The 27,164-nt window shown below is 35.4% G+C and overlaps 1 protein-coding gene and 1 non-coding gene across 9 annotated transcripts in view; one reads left to right on the top strand and one right to left on the bottom strand.

Annotated features, from left to right (window-relative positions):
• LOC118184546 (polypeptide N-acetylgalactosaminyltransferase 13-like) overlaps nt 1-27,164 on the bottom strand; it is a 558,492-nt gene that overhangs the window by 356,167 nt on the left and 175,161 nt on the right. The window lies entirely within an intron of this gene.
• Nucleotides 22,971-23,043, top strand: TRNAT-CGU (transfer RNA threonine (anticodon CGU)). The gene has a single exon. It is a non-coding gene; the product is annotated as a tRNA-Thr (tRNA).

The raw sequence follows: 27,164 nt of genomic DNA, 5'->3' as shown, positions 1-27,164 counted from the left end.
CTCCCTGCCGTCGCTACGAATTTCTTTAACGTTTCCATTTCTTTGGCAACTGCAGAAACTCTCTCATCAATTTGTTGTTCGACTTGGTGTTGGACGGCACAAACTCTTCCTTCAATTCGTTCCTCCACAGCCGAAACTCTCCCTTCTATATGTTCTTTTACAGAAGAAACTTTTTTTTCTATTTCTTCTTTCACCGAAGAAACTCTTCCTTCAATTTGATCTTTTACAAAAGAAACTTTTTCTTCAATTTGTCCAACTTTATTTTCAACTGTGTCAATTCTGCCTTCCATAGCTTCAAATTTATTTTCTATTATGCAGGTAATTTCTCTTTTCATTTCTTCTTGACATGCTTCAATCTTTTCTTGACCAGCTTGAACGGCTTTCATTTCGTCCTTAACGGATTCCTGGCCCAATTTCATTTCTTCCTTAACGGATTCCTGGCCCAATTTCATTTCTTCCTTAACGGATTTGACGGCCCCTTCCATCTTTTCTTGGAAAGCAGCAAATGCAGTCATCATTTGCCTGAATTGTTCTTCCATCGCTCTTGTTATTGGCATTCAAATCCCACTTCTGACACCAAAAATTGTTGCGTGCGTACGGGTTCGTTATGAAATGAATGCACAAGTCCGATGAAAAAAAATGAACAAAAATTTATTATTATCACAACAAAAATGCTTAAATTTTCTCAAATTATCACGCAGTATTACAATATCTCACAGTAGTTTTCTTTTAACTACTCAAATGTCCAATAGAACGTAATTCAAAACAGCTAAAGAACGCTAATCTACGAATTCGCTACAATCAACAACAGTAGTTTTTTTAAACAACAACAAACTAAGCAACTGCTACAAACAGAGATGTTTTCCTCCTTTTATAAGATTTTAAAATCACGCGCTAGAATTTTCCAGTACTTTCTCGAAATCAAAAAGAGATATTTATTTATTTAATGCACGCGCTCTTGTATTTTCAATTTTCCGGCTTAGCTTTCTTTTAATATTCGTCACGCGCTGCACTGCGCGAGAAATAAAACCAATTAATTTATAATTGAACTAATATTAGCTTTTTAAATACCAAATTCGTAACAATATGTACAAAAGGGCATAATAGCATTAAAGTAACTCTCTCCGGTTTGAAATTATCCTTCTTTTTCTTCTTCAAAAAATCACCAAATTACGCCTAGGGGATTTGCGATAACACCAAAAGTACCAAAGTTGGTACCTAGAGCTACCAAATTTTGAATAGACATAGACCTCCAGCCGAACATATGCACTACGTGGCACACATTTTAAATTTCGATTTTTGTTATTTATTTCAGATTTTGCACATTTTTAATATATTTTCGATTAACAAACTCAACGATTTATAAGCAATGCATTACCACTATTTAAAGCATTTTTACCTTCTACGCCCCTGTGAAATGCCATTCGGGAAGTAACCTTACAAATTCAGTGCGTCTATTAGCGATTGAAAAGTGAGATATTTAAAAAGCAATGATATGGGGACATGCTACAAGAATAAAGCTATACGAAATACATATTCTGCAAAATAAAGCTCTTGGAGAAATATTCATCGCTTCCTCGGTTTATCAGAAACAACACTTTAGGTAACGATTTAAAAATCAAAAACAGAAAATTCATTTCTATTTTGAATATACTTCCTAAAATAGAATAACTCCTGGAATGCACATCAAAATTACTTACTCAAAAAGCCACTTTTAATTTCAGCTAAAATGTTTCAACAACATTTTGCTATAAGTGTTAACGTATACCATGAACGTCATAAACAAAACAGCTTTCTAAAGCTAACAGGAAGATCAAATATTTCTAATTCTACTTCTTGTGTACAGCACTATTCAAATCAAACGCAATAATTATGATTAAATTTTGTTGTAATGTATAGAATGAAAACTTCTGTTTATATTTAATTCATACCAAGTGGTAATATTTTGATATTTTCTTATTTGTAACATTTAAAGAATTGCGCAAGCGGATGTCAAAATTTTTCAAATTGATATTTTTTTAGATCAGTTTTAATTATATTCTGTACTAAGGGTTTTAAATTTATGAACTGACAAAAATATCTATTATTTTTACTTAAGAAATAAAGCAAACTAGCTGAGTTTTTTTATGCTTCTTAAATGTTATTTTTAGTAGTCCAAAGGGGACTTCGTTGTTTTCGTTTTGCAATTTTGCGTCGAATCACTATAAATGTCCGTTTCACATTTTAAACTGTTGCCATCAAATGTTAGAGTCCTGTATTATATTTGAAGAAATTAATGAAGAAGCTGCATAAATGTATGTATGTTTGTTTCTCATGGTGATAAAACAGCGGTACATAGAGCCATCGAATTTTGAATAACGTAATCCTACTGCGAATATGGGCATCTGGAAGTCCAAATTTCAAATTTGTTTTATTATCGATTTCATATTTTATAAAATTTTAAGGAATTTTTCATTAACAGACCCAAGGATTTCAAAGCGAGCAATGGCAACGTTGAAACATTTTTATCTCCAGCGCGCGAGACTGTGTATCGGAAATTCTAAAGATATGCTCAATTTAAAATTATTTTGTTATATTGCTCTTGAACTGAATTGTATGAATAAGTTCGAAAAATTTTATATTTAATAAATAAAGGTAACGCACAAAATGTTAAATAAACGCCCCTTTGGACGTAATTATAAATCTGAAATCTTTCGGATTTTCTTTTTATCTTTATGTATATGTAAATAATTTTAGTGAAGTTATACGTGAAATTGCAGTATTTTAAAATTTTTTATTTAATAAGTAACTCTTGCTTAGTTTAGGTATATGAGATGGCAATAGTAGACATTTTTATCTAAGAATTAATTACGAGGTTTTTTTTTGAATTCCTTGTACGAATTAAAGCAAGTATCGTAATCGCGAAAAATTTCGGGTAACATATTTCAACGAAAATATCCATTTTGACCACTCTCGAATTCATTTGAACTATGCTGGCATGAACAGACAGAATAAAGATCTTTTTCTCCAAAACGGATTGCTAAACGGATTTAGAATGGAGTCAGAGATATTTTCGTAACGTCTGTACATACGAACATACGTATGTCTCTCATAACTCAAAACGAGTGGTCGTAGAATGTTTAAATTATATATATATGGGACTTCTGTAACATATAGTTGTGCACCTCCCTGCTTCAGTGAAATCGGCCGCACCAAACGTATATAATAAATATATATATTCCCACTCTGTTAGTCGGCTCAGTGAGCTCATAATTTTTATTCTTATATAATGGTAAATTGTGCATTTTTTGCTTTAAAAGTGAGTGAATTGTGCTGTTCTTATGTTCCAGTTAAGCTTTTTATGCCTTTAATTAATCTGCTGCAGTAGTTATCTGCTGCAGTAATTATCAACAGTTTCAGTAAGGTGCCCTAGGCCTAACGTGGTGGCTATTTGCTTAGATTTGACACTCTTAGTAGTATAGTGAATTACGTTAAGCCAGTTACTGCACCAGCTTCAGCATCTTGTCACTCAGTAGTGCCAAAAGATAACCTTTCAGTTTGGTGCACCGAAAATGTTGTCTTGCTGCACGTGGTCCGAATAGATTTGTTTCGGCGTATAAACTCTCATTTTAATTGTAAGAATTGCTTTTTAGCTGTTTTTAACTGTATTTGGCGTTTTAGATTTTTCTATATCTTAACAGTTTTTTTTAAAAAAATATTTTGAGTTTTTATGCACTTTTGCCCCTTGCCGCGAGGTGAGAATTGAATTAAATGAATGCGAAATATATCTCTAATGAAAATCGAGGAAATAAAATAAAATGAAATGCAGCAAAAAAAGTGCAAATTTTAATAGGCCATACAAGGAATTCAATGTGGTGACAACGCCAGATATTTTTATATAGAAATAACTTGCAAACATTTAACTAGTGAAGTCATCTCCGAAGCGCTATACTATGATGTCAGGTTTTCAGACAGTAATTTATTCCCCCACTCCCAATAAGGATTTATTTTCGTTAAAATATATATCGGTAGATTTAATTCTGAACCTCCCCATCTGAGTTATAACGAGGAAGCACTGTATTCAGAATAACCAAAAATGTCATACTAATTTGAATCTCCAGAATGAAACGCTCTCTTCATTCACAACGTGAACAGATTTATTTAGTTGTTTGCCTAATCCCATTACCATGAACGCACAGACTCGAGGCTTTGCAAACCCTTTGGAACGGAAAAGGAAACTCCTTCCAACTCGCAAGCATTAAATAATTACATTGCCCTCTGCATGGACGCTGTCCACAAAGGCTTTCCAGACAAAGAGAAACAACAGGCACGCGCGTTCGCTAGTAATTAGTTAACACAAAGGAATTATTGAATAAATTCATTTTAACCGAAATTCTGCTGCGGTAGTAACCGGATTGTGGTGCCGTAAATGTGTTTCAGAGCTTATATTCTAGAGAGTTTTAAGTAACATCGGTGTGATGTAACGCAAAGGGGCAGAAGAGTTTCTTCGCTCAGTAAATTCAACGCATGCGCGAAAGGAGTTCATAACTGTTGTTTAAAATAAATACATTTTGATAAAAAATAAGCTGCATCCAGGGCTTTATTTCTAAAATTAGTAATGCCAGAGCGCTATGGAAAACTGTGAAGAACGAAAGAAAAAATAAAATAACTAAAAATTAAAAAAAAAAAAAAAATTGCCCTGAAGGACTATTAATTTCGTTTTGGCATTTTGCGTTGATTCACTTTTCAGATTGTTGCCACCAAATATTATCAACCTGTATTATATTTAAAGAAATTAAATAATGAACCATCTTCATAAATGCATATACATTTCTTACATTTCTTGTGATAAAACAACGGTACCTAGAGCCATCCAATTTTGAATACCGTAATCTTCTATAGAATATGGGCACGTCGAAGCCCTAATTTGAATTTGAAATTTGATTAATTATCTGTTTCATATTTTGTAACGCTTCAACAAATTTTAGATTAAAAAACTAAACAATTTCAAAGCGAGCAATGGCAACACTGTACGAAGGAAAAAAAAAAAAAAAACATTTTGATCTCCAGCCCGCGAGACTCTGTATCGGAAATTCTAAAGATATGCTCATTTTAAAATTATTTTGCGATATTTCTCCTTAACTGAATTTTATGGTTTAAGTGCGAAGAACATGATATTTAATAAATAAAGGTAACACATAAAATGTTTAAAAAATGCCCATTTGGACGTAATTTAAAATCTGAAACCTTTCAGATTTTTATTTTTATTTTCACTTCCTTTTACGAAGTAAAAACGAAGTATTGTAATCGCGAAAAGTTTCAGGCAGCATTCAGGCAACGAAAATATCCATTTCGACCGCTATCGAATGCAATTTAACGATGTTTTCGCGTGATATCTGTACGTAAGGACAGAATAAAAGACTCTTTTCCTTCAAAAAAATTATAAAACTGCTTTAAAATTAATTCTGAAGAGAATTTTTCGTGGCGTCAGTACGAACGTATGTACGTACGTATCTCGCATAACTCAAAAACGAGTAGCCTCAGAACGTTTGAAATTTTGTATATAGGACTGCTATAACATGTAGATGTGCACCTCGTATTTTGGTTGCCATCGGCCGCACAAACGTATATAAATATATTTATATATATATCCACTCTGTTACCCGGCTCGGTGATCTCAGTTTCTTTACTCTTATATGTTTTTAAATTGTACATTTTTTGCTTTAAAAATGGTTGAATTATGTTGTTTTTATCTTCCGGTTAAGGATTTTATGCCTTTAGTAAATTTGTGTGCAATATTTTTAGAATTATCAGCAATTTTAAAGTTGTTTAATTGCCGCTAAGCCTGTTTTTGACGGCGGCCATTGATGTTTACATTTAAAACAGGAGACTAGTGGATTTGTTGCCAATCTAGAGAAACTTAGCTTCGCAACAAGAAAGATAACGCATTCATTTGTTATTGCGAATTAAATCATGCTTAATCCTTTCTGGAATTTTTTCGAGGAAATAAGTGTTTAAGATTTACTTCGTAATTTTTAATATAGATATTTTGAGTTTTTATGTATTTTTGCCTTCTCGCGAAGTGAGAACTGAATTAATTAAATGAGAAATACTCAATCGTCTGTGAAAAACTGTTTATTTTTTGTTTTGTTTGCTTAATTTCTTTTATACATCATTCTAGCTTTATTATAGTATTTGAATAGAACATGTGGCAACGATTAGATAATTCTATTCTTTTAATGATATAAATTTTGTGCATTATGAGTTATAATATGAACGAAATATATACGTTAACTGTTATATAATTATTGTATTATATAATAGTTAACTTATTTTCAGTTATATAATTATTAATACTGTTAAGTGAATCTAGCGCCAGAGTGTCGCTATGGTAAACAAATACTAGAGTGAATTTTAAAGAATGCATTTATTCCATTGTGGTTTATGCGCTGTCGGAGAAGTAGATTTAATCCAATCCAATAAGTTTAAATGAAATGCAAGAAAAAATGCGTATAATTTAATATTCCAATACAAGGAAGTCATGTGGTGTACACATCAGATTTTTTGTTATATATTGTGTTGTTCATTTCACGCTTCAGGAGCTTAGCAAAATTATACCTGAAATCCTGGCCCAGATCTCTAAAATCGCCAAATATGGTTGGACAAACTGGCTTTAAAAAAGAAGTGTCAAAATATTATTATAATATACACCGCAAAGAGATGAGAAGTAGGTCTTTTTAAAAACATTTCTGAAAATGCTCTTTAATCCTGACAAGCAACTTAAAGGAAAAGGAAATACACTTATCCAAAAACGCACTTTACGAAATTACGATATTCCGAGGCGGGCTGAGAAAGAAATCTCTCCGAAAACGAAAAACGACGGAACGATCTCAATTTGAATGCGAAGTTTCTCTACCTGGAAAAGTTTCGAATAAAATCTTCTCTTCTCACAAATGCCTTGGGGATGCAGAGGGATATACAGACGAGATTATTTACTTCTATAATGCCCCGCGTTATATACAGATATGACGACCGTACATCACCGTCATATAAAGCGAAATCCGATACTTTATCAAATATGTCATAAATATATACAATGTATCATTTATCCTGCATTTGAAAAAGCCGCCTCGTTTCGATTTGAAAGAATTTCCAGACCTTTACGTTATTCGTCTTTTTATATGAAAATGGAAAAGAAGAATGATCCCAGAAAAGACGTTTCTTTCTAAACACGCTGCAGAGTACGATACTCAATTTCCTCGCCTCTAAAGCTTTGTTCCAGGTTCTAAGATTTTAAATATTTTTTGTTATTACGTTCGTCGCATACAGAAAGTTACATGGTTTTGTGCATTGTTTCTTAAAGTGGGTATTTAAATTAAAAGTAGTCTGTAAAAATGTTTTATTTTTGTACAATATTGTTACGAAATGTAAAGGCGCGGTGAGATGGCTTCCCCGCAAAGCAGTTTTAGGGTTGCCATAAAATGGCAAGGGAAGGCAAGGTTCCCACATTTGGCGAGAAATCGCACATTTGGCGACAAAATTGGCGATATACCATGGACGGTTGAAGAACCTTCTGGAACGAATTCTTACCGGTTAAGTCCAGAATGTTCCCGAACACAAGCCGAAAGCTATATAAACCCTGCTGGTCCGCAGTCAGTAAGTGTGCTTCATCGAGAGGAAGTGTGCGTCTCTTATCGGGTGAGTGTGTGTCTCTCATCGAGTGTGTCTCAGAGAGTGTGCCTCGTCTAGCGAGCAGTGCGGAGTCGATCGAGTTGACAGCCGGGCAACGAATGCCGAGTGGGTCGTCGAGTTCACCGAAGGAGTCTCATAGTCTATCGCGGTTACTGCATCGTCGAGAGAGCGTGTTGAGCTCCGGGAACGACTGAACCGAAGAAGTCGGGAGCTGTGCTCGTGTATCGTCGAGTGCATCGCGAGTTGTAGCGTGGAGAGTCTCGAGAGTATGTGGAGTTCCGAGAACAACCAAGTAGAGTCGGGAGCTGTACTCTGGTGCTTTGCAGGAAGTTATCTCCACTGTTATTGCCTGACAGTGCTGTGCCGTTGATTGTTCCAGCGTGTTTATAGTAGATCTTCGACGACTGTAAAAAGTGTTATTGGAGCTGTCCTGATTAATATTGGCTAAATAAAGTGTGTTTCGATACTTCATTATTCACTCTTAATTCTTCGTTATTCACTCCAAATCTACGAACCCTGTACGATCATTAAGTAAGAAAATAACGCAAGAACTGGTGTCAGAAGAGAAAAAGAAAAACGTAACAATATTTAAGTTAAAAGTTGTAAATATTAACCTAAAAATAGCAATTAAAATACCAAATTATCTAAAGCAAGTAAGAAATTTTGGGTTTGAACAGGTCCTATTTAATTAAACATGAAAGAAAAAGTGAAGGAAATTTACGTACTTCTGTCATATACAATGTAAGGTGTCTCTAATGAACCTTCCTATCTTCCTCACTTCCATTTTCCTTCCAGAATGTAAATTTCTAGCTCGCGGGATATTCAAACGAGGTAGAAAGAATAGAGTATTTAAAGGAAGGTTTTACAGCAACGATGCCCAACTTTGTGCTCGCCGATCGTTTTGTAAATGCTCGCCAGCCCGACTAGGTACTATGAACAAAAAATATTTTAAAAATAACCATTCATTTATATTTTTTAATTGTTAAAATATGGTAAGCGTTTATAGTCATAAGAGATATCTTGCAAGACGTTATAAAATAATTAAATGCTGATTGATTAACTTGATAGCGAACATGGAATCTTATTGCTTCAGTCCGATGTTAGATGGCTCAACAGGGGAAAAGTACTTCAACGATTTGTAGAACTCCCTTAGCCAATAAAACAGTTTTTGGAATCCGGAAACGAAAGTTATAAAGAATTGGACGATAATAATTGGTTATCCTATCTGTATTTTCTCACGGATATAATAGCTAAAGTGAAAAAAACTGAACGAAGATCTCCAGGGAAAAGAAAAATCCTTTTTCGATTGACTGGGACTGTAACTGCTTTTTCAGATAAAGTTAAATTTGTGGATAAATCAGATGAAAGAAAAAAAAATTCACCCATTTTCAGAACTTAACAAGCCATATTAATAACCACAAGGCAATTGAAACAGAGAAATACTCGAAAAACCTAAATGCATTGAAAAAAATTTTGAACTCCGCTTCTCTGGTTTCCATAAAGTTCAATCAATATTATTATTCATCTCAAACCAATTGGCCGAAATTAATATTTCAGGTGTATCACATAAGATTGGAAACATGTTTAATAAAAATGTTGATGTTTTGGAAATGCCAAAGGATAAGCACCACTGTTTTAGAGGGTAGATACAGAGCATGTTCTGCCTTGCTGAAGGCCACGTTGCTCTTGAGAGGAGTGTTCTGCGGCGTTGCTCTATTCTCGCCATTAGACTTGTCATGCCGACACGTCAGAGCGAACTTGGGTTTTACTTGGATTGTGTAACCGTCAGACTAGCTTACTAAGTTAAATTATTTAACTTTGATTTAAACCATAACTGCTGACTATATATATTGTATGCACGAGTGGTGTCGCTCGTTAACTTTTATTAGAGTCGAATAAAGGGTCCTTTCATAGTCTCTGGTACCTTACAAAAACAGTGATAATTCACTTTGCAGTTTTTTAAGATGTTTCGTACGTATTATGTTTGCAAAAGAAACGTTATAACATAAGATACAAATTTCAGGTTAATTTTATGTATCTTAATCTCCTTTAACATTAGGAATGTGTCGCTTTTAAGTTACATTCATTTTTATGACATATTTCATGCTCTCTTTTATTTCATCTAAAATGTAACATGTTATAGGGTACATACTCCTTTTGTCTAAGATGAACAGCTAAGACGTACACTCGAGAAGAGTTAAATAACCTTTTTATTAACTCAAATAAGAATAACATTCGGCCCCGTCTCGGGCTTACAGGAACGGGGTTTAACTCAGACTAAGAAATAAGAAACTAAACTATAATTAGCTAAACGAGACTTAGCTTCACAATCATCTGAAGAATTTGGCCCCTAAATTAAACTAACCGGCAAATATCAATAGACACGTACACTGACTACCAATAAGTATTTGGACACCTGTGATAGAAAAGAAAAACTAACTTTATTCAAGATCAATACAGCCTCCACGAGAGGTAATTACAGCGTGGTCCCTTCAGGGCATACTTTCCACAAGTCTTTAGACTAGCTTAAATTATTTATCTTAAAAATTATTTATCTATTAAAGCTAGTGGTATTTTCTTCCACTCGGCTTGGAGAAGACATAGAAGTTCCTTCACCGATTTTGCACGGGTAGTGCACCCCTGAATTCGGCGATGCAACTCGTCCCAGAGGTTCTCGATAGGGTTCAGGTCTGGACACTAGACAGGCCAGTCCATTCGATAAACTCCATTGGCACCATACCAAGCCTTGGTTAACGTCGAAACACGACAACTGGCATTGTCGTCCTGAAAGTAACAGGGGTCCAACCCGTAAAACTGCCTCAACGTAGGAAGCACATTGTCATCCAAAATAGTGCAGTAGGCACCGGAGTTGAGCTTACCATGAATGGGGACCAAGGGTCCCAGCCCATACCAGGAGAAACACCCCCAGACCATAATTTCACCTCCGCCGAACTTGACTGTTGGCACAATGCATTCTGGCAGGAGACGTTCTCCAGGTAGACGCCAGACCCAGACATCCGAACGGTAAAGGGTGAACCTTGATTCGTCACTCCAAAGAACCCGTTTCCACTGATCTACGGTCCGATTTCGATGTGCTTTGCACACACATTAACCGAGCAGAGCGGTTGGACTTTGTGATCAAAGGCTTATGGGCAGCAGCACGACCATGTAAACCAAGCAGATGTGCTTTCTTACGGATGGTATTCATTGAAACAATACTCCCGAATGCCTGTTGAAACTCCTCGCGGATGAGCGCCATCGGTTGGGTGCAGTTCTTCCGAATTTCTCTGGACAGCACTCGTCGGTCTCTATCTCCCAGTTTCGTTGGTCTGCCGACTCGGGGCACATTCCGACAATCACCTCTCCTTTTCCACCTCCTAATCACATAGGCCACTGTCGATTTTGGGTACTTCAGATCGCTAGATATGTCCCTTAAGAATCGGCCCCATTTGTGATACCCGATAATTATACCTTTCTCGAAATCAGAGAGCTCCGAACTGCGAGGCATCTTGCATGCGACTAAAGCCGATGCTGTTTCCTACACGATATATAACGGCGGAGTCCGGGACGTACCTTAGGACCGCAGTATCGTCACTTGCATAGGTGTCCAAATACTTATTGGTAGTCAGTGTATAATACGGCCGAGCGTAATAGCAGAAAGAGTGACTTAGCCCAGAAGGCAGATACTCGCTACTAAGAACTCCTAGCTCTCTCTATCGAAATTAGTTTGAGCCTTCCTTAAATACTTCTTCTAACACATTTGCATTGAACGCGATTCTAAAAACTCATTCTGGTAGGAAGTTGTAAGTGGAAACAAGGCAGGGTAGGAAAGGGTTTCAAAATTCAAATATGCCTTACAATATTATCATTAATAGGCAGTCTTTTCGGGAAATAATTAAGTAATTAAAATATCTCTAACTGCAGCACGTTCATCCTTAACACACTAACATTTACTTATCAGAAATATCTCAAGAAAATCTTGGGTGTAGATAAAGTGGCACCGAACATTTTATGGAAACTCCTACAAGCTGAGATCATTATTAACCAACAATATAATTCGATAACAACACCTTGCTCTGGAAAAAATTAATAATATTTTAGCTGTTAACCTCAAGTGGATTATTCTATTTACGAAACATTTACAAGGGTTGCCTACTTGAGCTCCATCCTAATTTTGACCAAGGGTCGTCCGGAAGATAAAATCTGAATGTCTCGCACTCCTGTTGTTGGTCTCTCACCAACTTCTTTGTAGAAGACTTGAAAAACACCGGTGGAAGAATAAGAAATGATAATTGCTGAAGACAAATCGTACAACTCCAGCTGCAGACAACCTTATAAATGATCATCTTACCTTACAGCAATACAGGATAGCTATCAAGAATTAAACGAATTACAAACAAGAACACACACAAGGAATTTCACAACAAGACGTACACGCCAATTCACTGTAAAACATTAAGCACATCAGTAAGATGTCGAGGCAAAAATATGCAACTTCAATGTTGCACCCAGCTTTTACAAGGCCAAGAAACTTTGTAATTAAAGCCTACCAGTAACCGAGGGAATAAAAGTGTCAATTACTGGAAGTTCATATCCCGGTTGGTTGGTTGATTTTTTAAATGGCACAAAACCTCGAGGGTTATTATGCGCCAGACAAATGATGAGTAAAATTCAAGATGCATAAACACACTGTATCAAGTGAATTGATGACATGAACCTGAAAATGTTGATGAAACATGGAGAAATGACTTTAAAACGTCCACGCAAAAATGACTGAAAAATGCTCTAGCAACAGGTTGAGCAGGATAAAATGTAGTTCAAATCATATGGTAGTTCATATTCCGGAAAAAGGCTGAACACATAAAATCTTTGTCGCTTTCCCCGCATTTAAGGTAAATACCAATTTCCTTTACGAAGTTCTCCAGGAAGGTATCCTTGCCTTAGATACATAGATAACCTCGTGCACTTAGCTTTAATCTAACCTAATTTGTAATTAAATGTATAGTAGAATTCCAGTTTTATATGGTTGGTTGATCGGAGTTTTTTGGCACAAAATCCACCAGTTTTATACGGATTCCAGCAGTTCTATGCCAGCCAAAATAACCATTTTAAATTTATTTACATGGTTTGACATTTTCCCTTAGATAATTAAAACAGATAACTTTAAGAAGTTGTTAAATTTGGCATAAATTGTTTGAAAGACACTTATTAACATGTCTGGAAAAGAAATACGCATTTGCACGTAACCTTAATTTTCTTTGTTTGCTCCCAGAATCCTTTGTTCTACCTGATATTTTGGTCGAAAATGGATCGAAAATGTAATCCTTTTGCGTGTAGTCGACTTGGGACTAGACGCAAAATGATTAGATTTTCGATCCATCAGAAGGATTAGATTTTCGACACGCAAAAGGATTAGATTTTCGATCCCTCGGAAGGATTAGATTTTCGACACGCAAAAGGATTAGATTTTCGATCCCTCGGAAGGATTAGATTTTCGACACGCAAAAGGATTAGATTTTCGATCCATCAGAAGGATTAGATTTTCGATCCATCAGAAGGATTAGATTTTCGATCCCTCGGAAGGATTAGGTTTTCGCCTTGCGGATCTTTCATTTTCCGCAAGAACGGAGACTCTGACAATTTTTAACAATCGTTTAAATTTTCTTCCAAAATTTTCAAAAATCGCTTAAAAATAAAAATTTAGATCGTATTAAAAATCCGAAATAACCAAAATGTTTCCTCGAAGCGTTCTATCATTAAAAAAAAAAAAAAAAAAAAAAAAAAAAAAAAAAAAAAAAAAAAAACACAACTGTTCCTAGCGCAATTAGGATCGAAGATGCATTTGGATGTCCCTACCCATATAAGGACACTTAACATTGTGCCTTTGGAAATACGGTTGAGGGTACTGCACATTCTTCCGAGTCTCTGTTTCCTCCTCTTCCCCCCCCAAAAAAAACTGATAACTCTAGAAGAAAACTAAAAGGTGCCCGAACTGAAAGGTGGTGGCGATAATTCGTCACCACCAGGTTTTGGCAATTTGGTCCCTTCCTCCCCAGTCGCCCTTTAAAAGCGGAAGCATATAAGTATTTTCTCTCTTCCTCCCGCAGGTCTTCGTTGTGTGGCCCCTGGTTCGAGTTCCGGCGACGGCGCTGCATATTTTTCACGCATCCTGCTTTAACAAAAAAAAAAAAAAAAAAAAAAAATAATGACTCTACAAACTATCGATTGTTACAAAGAAAAACAAATAAAAAGTAATTTGTTTGCGTTTGACTTTTTTTAATACCTAATCCCTGACACACTTCATATTTGCCGAATAAAACATAATTAGTCCAAAGGGCCAATTTGCCCTGAAGGACTGTTAATTTCGTTTTGGCATTTTGCGTCGAAAACTTTAAAAGGCTGTATCACTTTTCAGATCGTTACCACCATATATTATCACCCTGTCTTATATTTGAAGAAATTAAATAATGAAGCATCTGCATAAATGTTTGTATGTTTCTCGCATTGTGATAAAACAACGGTACCTAGAGAACGCAATCTTCCACAAAGCATGGGTATGTGGAAGCCCTAATTCGAATTTGGAATTTGTTTTATAATCGATTTCATATTTTGTAACACTTCAACGAACGAATTAAAAAACTAAACGATTTCAAAGCGAGCAATGGCAACATTGTACGAAGAAAAAAAACATTTTTATGTCCAGCGCTGCGAGACTCTGTATCGGAAATTCTAAAGATATGCTCATTTTAAAATTATTTTGTGATATTGCTGTTGAACTGAATTTTATGGTTTGAGTACGTAGAACATGATATTTAATAAATAAAGGTAACACAGAACACGTTTAAAAAAAGCCCCTTTGGACGTAATTTAAAATCTGAAACATTTCAGACTCTTTTAAATCAATTGCTTTCGGGTAATATGAATCTGGTCTATAGAAGAACGGGCAACCTAATTATTATTCCATATTTTCGATTATGCCGATGGATTACTGTCTCATTTAATCCAGAGAATTAGGCTTCCACAGTAACTGGATTAGTCTGCAAAGAGAATAAAAAAAGGAAAAGCCCGCAGAAGCGTTTTTCGAACACTTTGTACGCATATTATACGTGGCTAAGGAATTGATAAGTATGGAATGGAATTTCGGAAACCTAATCCTGACTGCAAAAGATCTTAAACCTTCGAATCGAATTTCAGAAGGTTTAGAAGACTGCCTGAGCCTACAAACATGACGTCATAGAGTTCAGGCTTCCGATTTCGAAATGTGATCATCGTCACCTACAACAGAGTATTTAAACAAGAACTTGCAGAAAGTAAGCGTTTATTGGATGACTCGTTCCTATCAGTGAAGTTACGGAAGGCTGAAACCAGCAGCTTCGAGGGCATCTACAGATTCTTTCAAAATCGATTAAAACACAGATAGTAAGCCCCAACTCACCTCTTCTCTCTCTTTCAGTGGCATGAGCAAGAAAGGTGAGGAGCTGTCGGAGTACTTTGTGGTGGTATTTTAAGATATAATTCTGACATAGTTCTCCGAAACAGGAGAAATTTCTCAACTGTCTAAAGAAAAGTACTGTTTACTATTTTCTTCTGGGAAATAAAAAAAAGTAATCCGGATTTAAAGTAATATTCAAGTGCTTCGGTCTGGAATATATTTGCCCCATTCTCAAATTTCGCTTACATGTGCTGTCCCAGAAGAAAAGAAAGAAAATTCAAGATAAATTAATATTTAAACTTTAATTTGAGCAATGCAGGGCATAAAGATGAGTATAAATACATTTCTACTTGTTGAGGGAATACCACAACTCAGTTTCGTTTTCAACCACAAATTCACTTCTTATTTAAACAACTAATTTTTATTCTGATGATGACTGATGGAAGCTATGTAAATACACAGAAGGGTACTATTCCGTTTCATAGGACCGTAAAAAAATTGCAGCGAAAATATATGCGATAAAGCGCCAAATCTAGCCAACGTGCCTATTTAACAGCGCGCCAAATCTAGCGTAAGCGCTGATTTGACATTTCGTAAGTTTATATAGTTCTATTTTTCTTAAGACGCCATTGAAATACTAGTTTAATTTTTAAACCCCATTTTTGATTTTGAATTATTTTTTGATTTTAAATTCTTTTTTGATATCCTATGGATTCAACAATTTGGGAATTGCCGATGACGACAAGTCTGCAATAGAATTTTGGATGAAGTGCAGAATCACCCACTGCTTGACGTGTTTTTAGGAATTGCACATACTCCGTGTCCACGTACACATCGGCATCCCAGAATTGCACAAAAATGGCACTGCGCACACCCTTGACTTCTTTATCAATGTACACATCGACTTATTTTTCACTTAAAAAGTAAAAGAAAATTGACAAAAATCCAATTGTTTTTTTAACTCTTGTAAAAAGCGGCAAACAAATAAGTGGACGATTCTGCAATTTACCGAGATTTTTTTCAAAGAAAAAGCATCATTCATTATAGAAAATTATGTTTGAACAACCGCCGAGATGAAATTATGCTTTAGCGATAACTCGGTAGCGAAATAGCGATGCAGGCATCCATTCCGTTATGTTTAGCAATTTTTATATAAATTATAATAATGATCTGAAATAGTTATTTACTGTTATGCTTCCATTCAGTCATGTTTAGCCTTTTTTATATAAATTATAATAATAAAAAAGTATTAAATGAAATAAACTTTTCATCTTAATTAAAACATCAATCGTAGATAGTTATTTACTATTATACTTCCTTTCTTGCGTTAGGGTTGCCGCAATTATTTTTGGCAGCACAGGCATCAACAATAGTTTGGCGATTTTTTACGGCCCTCAAAACCGAATAGTACCCTCAGAAGTATTAACATACAAAAAAAAAAAAAAAAAAACTGAAAGGTTTTAGATTTTAAATTAGTTCGAAAAAGGCGTTTTTTTAATGTTTTGTGTGTTACCTTTATTTATTAAATATCATGTTCTTTGCACATAAACCATAAAATTCAGTTCAATAGCAATATCGCAAAATAATTTTAAAATGAGAATATCTTTAGAATTTCCAATGCACAATTCCGCACGCTGGAGATAAAAAGATCTCCCCCCCCCGTAGAGTGTTGCCATTGCTCGTTTTTAAATCGCTGAGTTTGTTACTCAAAAATGCGTTAAAGTTTTAGAAAATATGAAATCGATAATAAAACAAATTCCAAATTTGGTCTTCCACATGCCCATATTCGTAGGAGGATTACATCTTTCAAAATTCGATGGCTCTAGGTACCATTGTTTTAACCACAATGCGAGAAATATACATACATTTATGCAGGTTTTTCATTATTTAATTTCTTCAAATATAATGCAGGACTCTAACATTTGGTGGCAACAGTTTAAAAAGTGAAACGGACATTTATAGTGATTCAACGCAAAATCGCAAAACGAAAACAATAGTCCTTCAGGAACAAAGCCCATTTGGACTAATAATATGTTAACTATTAAACGTTACAAATACAGAATCTGAAAAATGACTTTGTACGAGAAAAAGTAGTTTCTAAATTTAGCAACGCTATTGCCGCAGCTTAATCACACATTTGTATTATATAAATAAATGTAATGTAATGTGTATATGGAACAGGCAGTTTAAATTATATACAAAGCTGCATTAGTGCTGTTTTCAGACGAGCACTTTAAACAAAGAACAGAACATCATTCTGCATTTTATGCTAGATAAAAACAAGGAGGATTGGATTATTGGATTATTCAGTTATGGCAAAGCACACGAGGGCTATCTGCCTAAAGGGAGGGATGCCTTTCGTGGAGGACTTTCTAAGGGAAACTGGCTCGTATACACGTTACATATGGGGAAAACCACGAAAACGCCCATGCAGCCAGCCCGTTCGCGGGATTCTAACCTCAGACCGAACTACCAGTGTTCAGCGTCTTTACCGCTCGGCCGCTGGTGGGCTGAAAACAAGGAGGAAATACTCCAGAAGTTAAATAATTCACTAAAGACTTTTCCTTTTCTTATATAAAAAAAAGGGCATTCTTCATTTCAACTCCCAGATTCAGGAAAAATAATGATCGAAAGTAAATATAAACATTTAATTCAGTTGTTAAAACCTCAGTACTCAGCTTATTTGCTTTGTGACAATCCCTTCAAATATTTTACTGTAACCAGGGATAATAATTCCAACAGTTCCGAAGAATGGTTAGTTTTTCTCCATCAATTTCTAACAAATCTTCGGTCGAGTTAAAATAAGTTCAAAAAACATCATCTTTTGGATGCGAATTTCAGTCTTGCCTGCGACCGAACGTCATCGATTTTCAAAACCCAATTTTGAAACGAACGACTCACAGAAAAGGGGGAGGGGTATGAAAAAAAAAGGGCACTCTTCATTTTGACTTCCGGGCATTTGCTGTCTCTTGGTATATAAAGCCAGAAGAGGGAGGATAAAAAATCGGTTTCCAAAGATTGCCTCCCTGTTAGAGAACTGAAATCCTTTACGTTTGTCTGGTTCTTTTCAAGGTTTGACAAGGACTTTAAACAACTTTATATTGTTTTTTCAAACAATGTTTGTTCAGTCAAGTAGGGGGATGTATAAGACGAGAACTCGATACAAAATTTACGCTAAGTTGCGTTCGGAGGAAACAAAACAAAAACGACAATTTCTAAAAGCAATATTATGAGGAAGAATTATATGAAGTATGAACAATTGTCCCTAATATCCTCCATGTAATTGATGTGAAAGAGAATATTTTTTGTTCAGTTATCTGAAGTACGACATCTGAAGCAACCAAATGTTCACATTTCTGAAGTAACTGATATGTAAAGGATTCTTGTTACTTGAGATACACTGCGCCCGTGCCGTTTTGCCCTAATTAATCGTTGACTAAATCAATAAAAGTCTCTAGGGTTATTATTTTATGTAACCAGTTATTTGTAATTTCAGCTTCACTATCACTTCTCCTTTCCGTTTCCTCACCAGAATGCAAATCAATTTGAGAGTATTTAAATCAAGTTTTTGGACTGTAAAACAAAGCGTGTTTCTGCGTCCCGAGGTTACATTACTAGGTTTTGCGAGCTTTGATATGATTCTAATTTTTCGGCTTCGCGTTATTGCTGCCGATATTTAAACTGTTACGCCGGTGAGAAATTTTGAGCGAACTTCGCGTTAAATCATTTGTGTAGGCTATAACTACTAGGCTTAGTTTTAAACTGGCTTGTTTTAAGTTGCATCGCCACAAATGTTGGCTTGATCATGTAAGCACCAGACTTGCATTTATGTTCAAATTCTGACTTTAATATAAAGGTTGTTTTAAACACTTCCAAGCTTCTGTTGCTGCTGCAGACCAGGGATGTTTCGCTGTACCCCGTATGTTAGGAATTCGATACTAGTTTATTCCATCCTCCCCCCCCCCCTAAAAAAAATTAACTAAGGAAAGTTAGCTCAATTAACATTTTGGAAAGCTTTAACCTTTTTGCTAAATTAATTTATGTCTCGCAAGATAGCAAAATAGAGACATAATACGAAATTTTTAAATCTAAATCCTTTCGATGCAAACACTTGCAGCAAAAATATGAAAATTCTTTTATAGTCCATGACATGCAACTCTGTCGAACTTCTTCTAGTTTCAACGTGCTAAGACTAAATAAAAATAAAATAATACAAATGAGAAGTCACACTCCCCAATTTTCAGTACAAGTACATATTGCTACAAATTTTGTACATATGTAAATAATTTTAGTGAAATTATATGTGAAATAGTAGTACTTTTTTGTATAATGTAATATGAAAATCTAAAAAAGCGAAGCTTTGCCGGAAAAGTAAAAATACAGTTTACTTTCCCAGCTGCAGACAGTTTCAGCAAATAACTTTTATCGCCAAATAAAGCCAATCTTGGCGACAAATCGCCAAAAGTCGCCACCGTTAGCAACCATTTGGTGGCATTTTGGTCGAGTAACTCTAACTGTTATTATGATTGAATAAATGTAATTAATCTAGATAATAACTGTAACCGCATCCGGCCTAGCGATTTCTCGGAGAACGGGTGAAAACTACACAAGACCAAAGCGAATATCTGCTGCCATTTGTTTACTTCAGCGTGAGTTCGGAGTATTCAGATACCTCCGTGTAAGCTTCGCTGTTTAGATGCCCTTTGCATTGCGTTCTGTTTAACGTTCTTAGTAGTTTGAAGTGTAAATACTGATACTGATACTGATCTGTGATACTGAGAAGAACAGTACGAATATTTTTATAGAAAGTTCCAGAACTTGTGAAGAGTTTTCTTTTGGTAAAATAAATTTTATGTAGGTATCATCGGTTCCGTATGCATTTAATCTATTACGGTGTGGTGGTGTGGTGTATTTAATTATGGCAAAGCTCACTAGGGCTATCTGCCTAAGGGGAGGGATGCCTTTGTGGAGGACTTTCTAAGGGAAACTGGCTCGTATACACGTTACACATGGGGAAAACCACGAAAACACCCATGCAGCTAGCCTGTTCGCGGGATTCGAACCTCGGACCGAACTACCAGTGTTCAGCGACTTTACCGCTCGGCCGCTGGTGGGCCTTAATCTATTATGAATCCCTAGGCATGCAACAATATTTTCCAACTTTCTTGCTTGTAACAAGCATACAACACAATATTGTGCACATTTCACGATACTTTTTTTTAATTGAAAATTTTAAATTCCTTGTGCACCACATAGTACTTACACACGGCTTACAGAGGTTAAGTGAAAAAAAAAAACCACGAAATAAAATAAACTTACAAATTCACAGACGACACGTAAGAAATAAATTAACAAAAAAAAAAAAAAAAAAAAAAAAAAGAGAAAGCCATTTTATCTTGAATAAATGCACATGAAGGGGGGGATAAAATGTAATATTTACAGAGTTTAATCTAGAAATGAGTTTTTTTTCGTCTTTCCTTGAGCTTTGAACAATAGAACAACAAATGTTCGACATTTTGCACTCCCCCGAAACTGTATGAACACAAGTCTGTACTAGATGATCTAAATCTCTTCAGATATGAATTGAATTTACCATGCCCAGTTAGAAATTGAGTAACTTCAAAATTGCAGGAAAAGTGTTTATTATTCGATCTGTGAGGAATGGATGGAAAATATAGTTTAGTTAAAGAGGCAGTAGTAGAATTCCTGTATAGTTCATTCCGCTTGAGTATTGTATCATCCCTATTTTTGTTCTTGAAAAATGACTTCGGCAATATCATTGGAGTATTTACTTGAAGATGTGTAGCTTGTTTTGCCAACCAATCAGGTCTTCAATTTCCTAGATTGCCAGTGTGGCCACGTACACGAGAAAAGATAACATCAACACCTTTATTATTAAGGTTCTTAAGAAGGGCGTGAGAAGTGACAATTAAAATTTATTACATGAGAAAATATTCCTAAGAGAATATAAGGATGAAAGAGAATCAGTGCAAATAAGGAATTTAGCACTTAACGAACAGTTAACTTTGGTCAGGATAACGTTCATATTGTTTTCTTGAAAAATGCTAAGTCGCTAATTTATAAACTGTAATCTAAGGCATGTAAGGGATGATGGATACTACAGTAACACAAATGCGATGTTTCATATCCTTTAGGGTGATCGCTTCAGTTGCGCAGATTTCGTTTCATCATTTTCTTCTCAAAAGTAAACTGGTGGCATAAGTTTCGGAAACAGTAATGGACAAACGGCTATCCTTCGCGTTGATTTATCGTTCAGGAAAACATTTCATCCCCCAACTGCGTAGATTTCCGGAGGACTCCAGGCATTTGAAAATTCCGGATAAAACCTGCAGCCTCCGGAAAGTGCAAAATCCACAAATGTCATCTAGTCTGCAATTTTAACTTTTCTTTGAAACTACGCTTCTTTTAACCAAAGAGATCATGTGCGAACAGACTATGCTTTTACTCGTCTTTTAATCAGAAAATCGGATTTAAAAGCATTTAATAAAACATAAAAGTTTTAAGCATTTAATTTATACTATAAAAAGGTTACTTTCTTGTCGAAACTGTATTCTTAAATTTATTCGAAGAATCTGCAACATACTTTCGCCATGTTGTATAACTAAACGTATGCTGCAGATTTTTATTGATCATATACGAGACGAATATTATATTTTCTTCTCCGTAATTCAGTTGCGAAAAAACGCACTTGAGACTTAAAATAAGAACTTAAGAAAATAAGAACTTAAAATACACAGTACATTCAAAATGAGAAAGGAAAATAATAGAAGTTAAAACCTTACTTAATTATACAGTACGCTCTAAATGAGAAAATAAAATAATAGTCATAAAAAACTTAAATTATGTGATTCAAATCTTATTTATTGCAACAACTTAAACTATTATGACCTCTCTTTTCGACCTACACCAGAGCATATCTGTGATTGTCGACATACACGGGTGAGGGTCCGAATGTACAAGAATGTAATGCAACATTCGATCTTTCACCGACGTATTTGGTGAATGTTGACATTCCCCGGTGAAAGTCGACATTCTCCAATTTCGGTCTTTCACGGTAACAGCTACACTTTCCAAAAACCTTTCCTTAAATACTACTTCTTTCTACCTCATTTTAATACACACAAGGCTATAGCCTATTACTATCATGACAAGAACGAGTGGGTTGAAAACGAGAATCAAAGGAAAGTGTCTTTAAAATAAAAATTAACCGTTGGATAAATTAAATGAATCCCCACAATACGATTACATGTTTGTAGTTTCTAAATAGCTCTACCAGACGTGGCATAACTACCTTTCTTTCTACTATTCTGATTCACTGAAATGCGTGTGGGGGAACACAAAATCATGTTCTCTGTTCTTTTTTAGGCGACAACCAATGACTAAATGAAGACTCAATGATGTCACTACCCTGCATTATTTCGTTCAGTTTCCTGACGTCACCTTATTCTGTGAAAGATGCTGAAGATATTGCTCAACAGGTGGAAGGATCTCCGAGTTAATTCGCTGATGCGTCATAATTCCGTTCAGCTATGATTCGCTGGTTGAATTTAAGAACTCATTTTAAATAATCTATAGCTCTCCGTTAATCGGTATTTAATTCAGTGCGGTCTATTAACATTTCAAAACACAATAAAAAGTTCGCTCACGATCCTCAAACTTCTTCGAATTCTTTTTAACATGAATATATAAAATATTAGCGTTTCCTTATTTTCAAAGCATGTTGTTATTTAGACTGACCAACTTCTTTGTCCTTGTTATGATTTCTCTATCAGAAGTTCTGCTGCTACGAATAAGTTCTGACCTTTTCAGTGATACTTATAAGGTATTTCTCCCGCCTTATTAGCATGCCTTCGTGGTGCAGTGGTCAGCACGCTGGGCGCGTATTCCAGAGGTCCGTGGTTCGATTCCCGGCGAAGGCGTTGCTAATTTTTCACATCTCTTGCTTCCAAAAAATCATACTGTCTCTACAGTAGCACCCGAACTAAAAGGGTTGTGGTTATGGTTATGCGCCACTGACCAGGCTTCCGACCTAAGGTTAAACCGAACGGAATGATGATGATCAGTGGAAAAAACAACAAGCAGCCACCACAACAAAACACTGGCTGAAAGACCAAGTGCCATGAATTGCTCTTAATCAGGAATGTCACAAAAAAGTACTTTACAAAAATGATTACAGGACATCTTGCATAAGATGCTACATATTGCTGCGTGCGTACGGATTGACGATTAAATTGACTCCGTACAATTTTTGGTGTCAGGAGTGGGGTTCGTTATGAAATGAATGCACAAGCACGATGAAAAATGAACAAAAATTTATTATTATCACAACAAAAATGCTTACATTTTCTCAAATTATCATGCAGTATTACAATATCTCACAGTAGTTATCTTTTAACTTTTTAAATGTCCAATAGAACGTAATTCAAAACAGCTAAAGAAAGCTAATCCGCGAATTCGCTACAATCAACAAGAGCAGTTTTCTAAACAACAACAAACTAAGCAACTACTACGAACTGAGATGTTTTCCTCCTTTTATAAGATTTTAAAATCACGCGCTAGAATTTTCCGGTACTTTCTCGAAATCAAAAAGAGAGATTTATTTATTTAATGCACGCGCTCTTGTATTTTCAATTTAATTCATTTAGTAATAAGATATAATGCATTTAGTAATAAGATACACGAATACATAATTTAATGGTATTCCATAGTATAATGCCTTAATATTATGAGACAGAGCTATGATAAAGTACGAATAATACTATAGTTAAATACGATTATGTGAAATGTGACACATTAAATTTATGTTGTTTAACATAATAACACACACTAAAAGGGTGTTGGATGATGATTCTCCTCACCCAGGATTTGGCCATTGGGTCCCCAAAACCCCAGTCGCCTTTTAAAAGGGGGAGTATGTAAGGTATTTCTCCCGCCTTCCTAGCGTGCCTTCGTGGTGTGGTGGTCTGCACACTGGGACGGTATTCCAGAGGTCCACGGTTCGATTCCCGGAGAAGGCGGTCGCTAATTTTTGATCTCTCTTGCTTCCAAAAATTCCTAATGTCTCTACAGACTGTCCTGTAATTAAACTGTAGCCATGTTATATAAAAAATAGTCTTGGAAAATGCATAAAATAAATCCAAAACGATATCGCAGGCGAACAATAGGATTCCATCATGAAAGCATAAAAGTATACTTGCTAGTTCGTAAATACACATATTTGAATAAACGTGAAGAATTTCAGTCGGGAGATTTTACATTAGATTGCATAGTACAATTGTGATATTTTCATCATGTAGGAATTGGTTATTATAACTAGAAAAATAAATAAATTATTTTTTAAGTGAAACAATTAATAGCACCAAAATTCCAGGCGAAATTATCACAGCCATTTCCACAGCGGCACACTATACTTAAAGCACTCTCAAAGAATAATTTCAAGGACGATTTCCAAACTTCTAACAAAAATTTCTATAATGAGCTTGCAGCTTTCAAACGTGATCATTTTAAGGACATATAGCGAAATTTTTTACAAAATTGACTGCTTTCTTACAGTAAGCAATTTCAGAAAACCTTTCAGAACTAACACTTGCTCGTAAAAGTAAATCAATATAAAAAAGGTAATCTGAAGGTTTCAGGTTTTAACGGTCGCTCAAAGGGTTTGTTAACGTTTTTTACGCGTTCGATGAACTCGCAGTCTACCAGTATGCTGTTACACTTACTCCTGCTAACCCCCCCTTTTTTTTTTTGTCCTTTTAGCTTTATTACCAAGCATCGTTTTTTGGCACTGACGCCATATAAATTCAACAGCAAATTAAAAAAAAAATAATAACAGTAGTATATGTTTAGAATTCCCGATGCAGTGTCAAGTGCAGGCACACATTTTCATATTTTTTCAATCTTTTCTCAGTTCATCATAGGAATGCTCAGTTTTCTGAGATGTCTTACAAAATTTTTTGGTGCGAGTCTCTTTTTATTATTAACGTTTTATGTGTTGACGTTAATTATTAAACATTACCTTCTTCGCCCTTACGTTGCTGAGTCATTAGGTTATTTTAGAAGCAGGAGAGAAAAAAAATGAGCAATGCCTTCGGCGGGACTCTTAACCTGGACCTCTCGAATGCGCGCCGAGTGTGCTACCGTTACACCACGAAGGCATGCAGAAAGGAGAGAGAAAATACCTTATTAACGCCACATAAAATGTAATTCAAGAACAAAATCGCAAAATATTTATAAAAAGATTATCTTTAGAATTTCCGACAGACAGTCTAGCGAGGTAGAGATCAAAATGTTTTATTCCGCGCAGTTTTGCCATTGCCCGTTTTCAAATTGCTGAATCAAAAGTTAATTAAAGTTTTCATGAAATAAATAATAATAAAATTATAACGTCATTCGGTGAAAGTATTGAATATTTCTAATTAGATAGATCATGAATTAAATGCATTTTTAATATTTAAATCAATCCGAAAAAAGTACGAAATGAATATTTTTAAGAAATGCATCGATCGCGTTTAAACAGCTTAAGGGGACTCATACATCTTAAACCCCTCATGATCTTCGAATATGTGACTGTTGCAAGAATTGAGATATTTTATTTATTTTAAAAGCAATTACTTCCAACTTTTTACAGCTGACTACATAATATAGCTGCTTTGGAAAATTGTAACCAGAAAGTTTGTGTTGCCAAATATATTTTCGTAATTTAATCCTCTTTGTGACAAAATATTTCGCCGTGTTTCCACCTTGCGCGCATGATATTTTAAAAATGGCTAATGGTACATATTTGAAATTGGATAGAATTCTATATGGGCACTATTTTCTAACTGAACCAACAATCTGATGAATATTTTATTATTAAAAACTTTTATGGGCGAAAGCATTACAGATTTTTTTAATAAAATACATTTTATAAACTCAACTCCAAATAAAATAAAAATTTAACATGAAATTCTTAAAATTTTTGGTTCACGGTAGTTTCCAAATGTTATAAAAGCTATATATTAAATATGGAATTAAGTTATGCAACAGAATGTTTTAAAGTGTGCGCGCAAGGTGGAAGGAAACATGACGAAAAATGTTGTCACAAAGCGGATTAAATTATAAAAATATTTGTGGCAACACAAACTTTCTGATTACTATTTCAGAAAGCAGTTATATTATGTAGTCAGCTGTAAAACGTTGGTAGTAATTGCTTTTAAAATAAATAAGTTATCCCAATTCTCGCACAGTCACCTATTCGAACATCTTATGGGTTTTAAAGTGTATGAGTCCCCTTAATTTGTTAAGTCGCAACAGACAGATTCAATTTGAAACATAAATATCTTACATTTTGCCGAATGGCTGGTTTATTGGCTTGCTTTATTTAATTACGGCAAAGCACTCGAAGGCTATATGCCTGAGGGAAGGGTTACCTTTGTGGTGAACTTTGTAAGGAAAAGTGGCTCGTTTACATATGGGGAAGCCATGAAACCGCCCATGCAGCTAGCCCGTTCGCGGGATCCGGACCGAACTTCCAGAGTTCAGCAGCTTTACCGCTCGGTCAAGAGGTGAGACTCTGCCGAATGGCAAAGGAATCGAATGAAAAGTGAAATGACGTATTTACAGTGATTCGACGCAAAATTCTATTACGGGATCAAGATTCCTTTTGGAGTAACGAAATTAATACAATGAACTTCATTATAAAAAAATCTGTTACGCTTTGATTTTTTTAAACCTCTTCAAAATGACAAATAGAACACAAAGAGCAATCACAACTGCCACAACAGCGCATTAAACCCGGATACAAGCTTCATATCCGCTGTATCAATCATAAATGTGTTCCAAGCAGATAAAGGATCATAGCCCCCTGATACAGAAAATGTCTCATTAACAGGGATAGGATAGCACTGGAGAAAATACGACCGTTCCGAGAATCAATAGTCAAAGAGTATTAAAGTGCCGTCCATCTTCGCCTGTTCCTCCTATCCGAAACAGCTATCCCGGGGGTGGGGGAGGGGAGTGTTAAATTCGAACGAGTCACGCACACTCGTCCAGAGGCATGTCG

The sequence above is a fragment of the Stegodyphus dumicola genome, chromosome 1 (genome assembly GCF_044657685.1).
Source record: "Stegodyphus dumicola isolate Sdum_Otavi_A_Nest chromosome 1, ASM4465768v1".
Taxonomy (NCBI): domain Eukaryota; kingdom Metazoa; phylum Arthropoda; class Arachnida; order Araneae; family Eresidae; genus Stegodyphus; species Stegodyphus dumicola.
The sequence above is the reverse complement of the archived record's forward strand: the minus strand, read 5'-3'. Positions and strand labels throughout refer to the sequence as shown.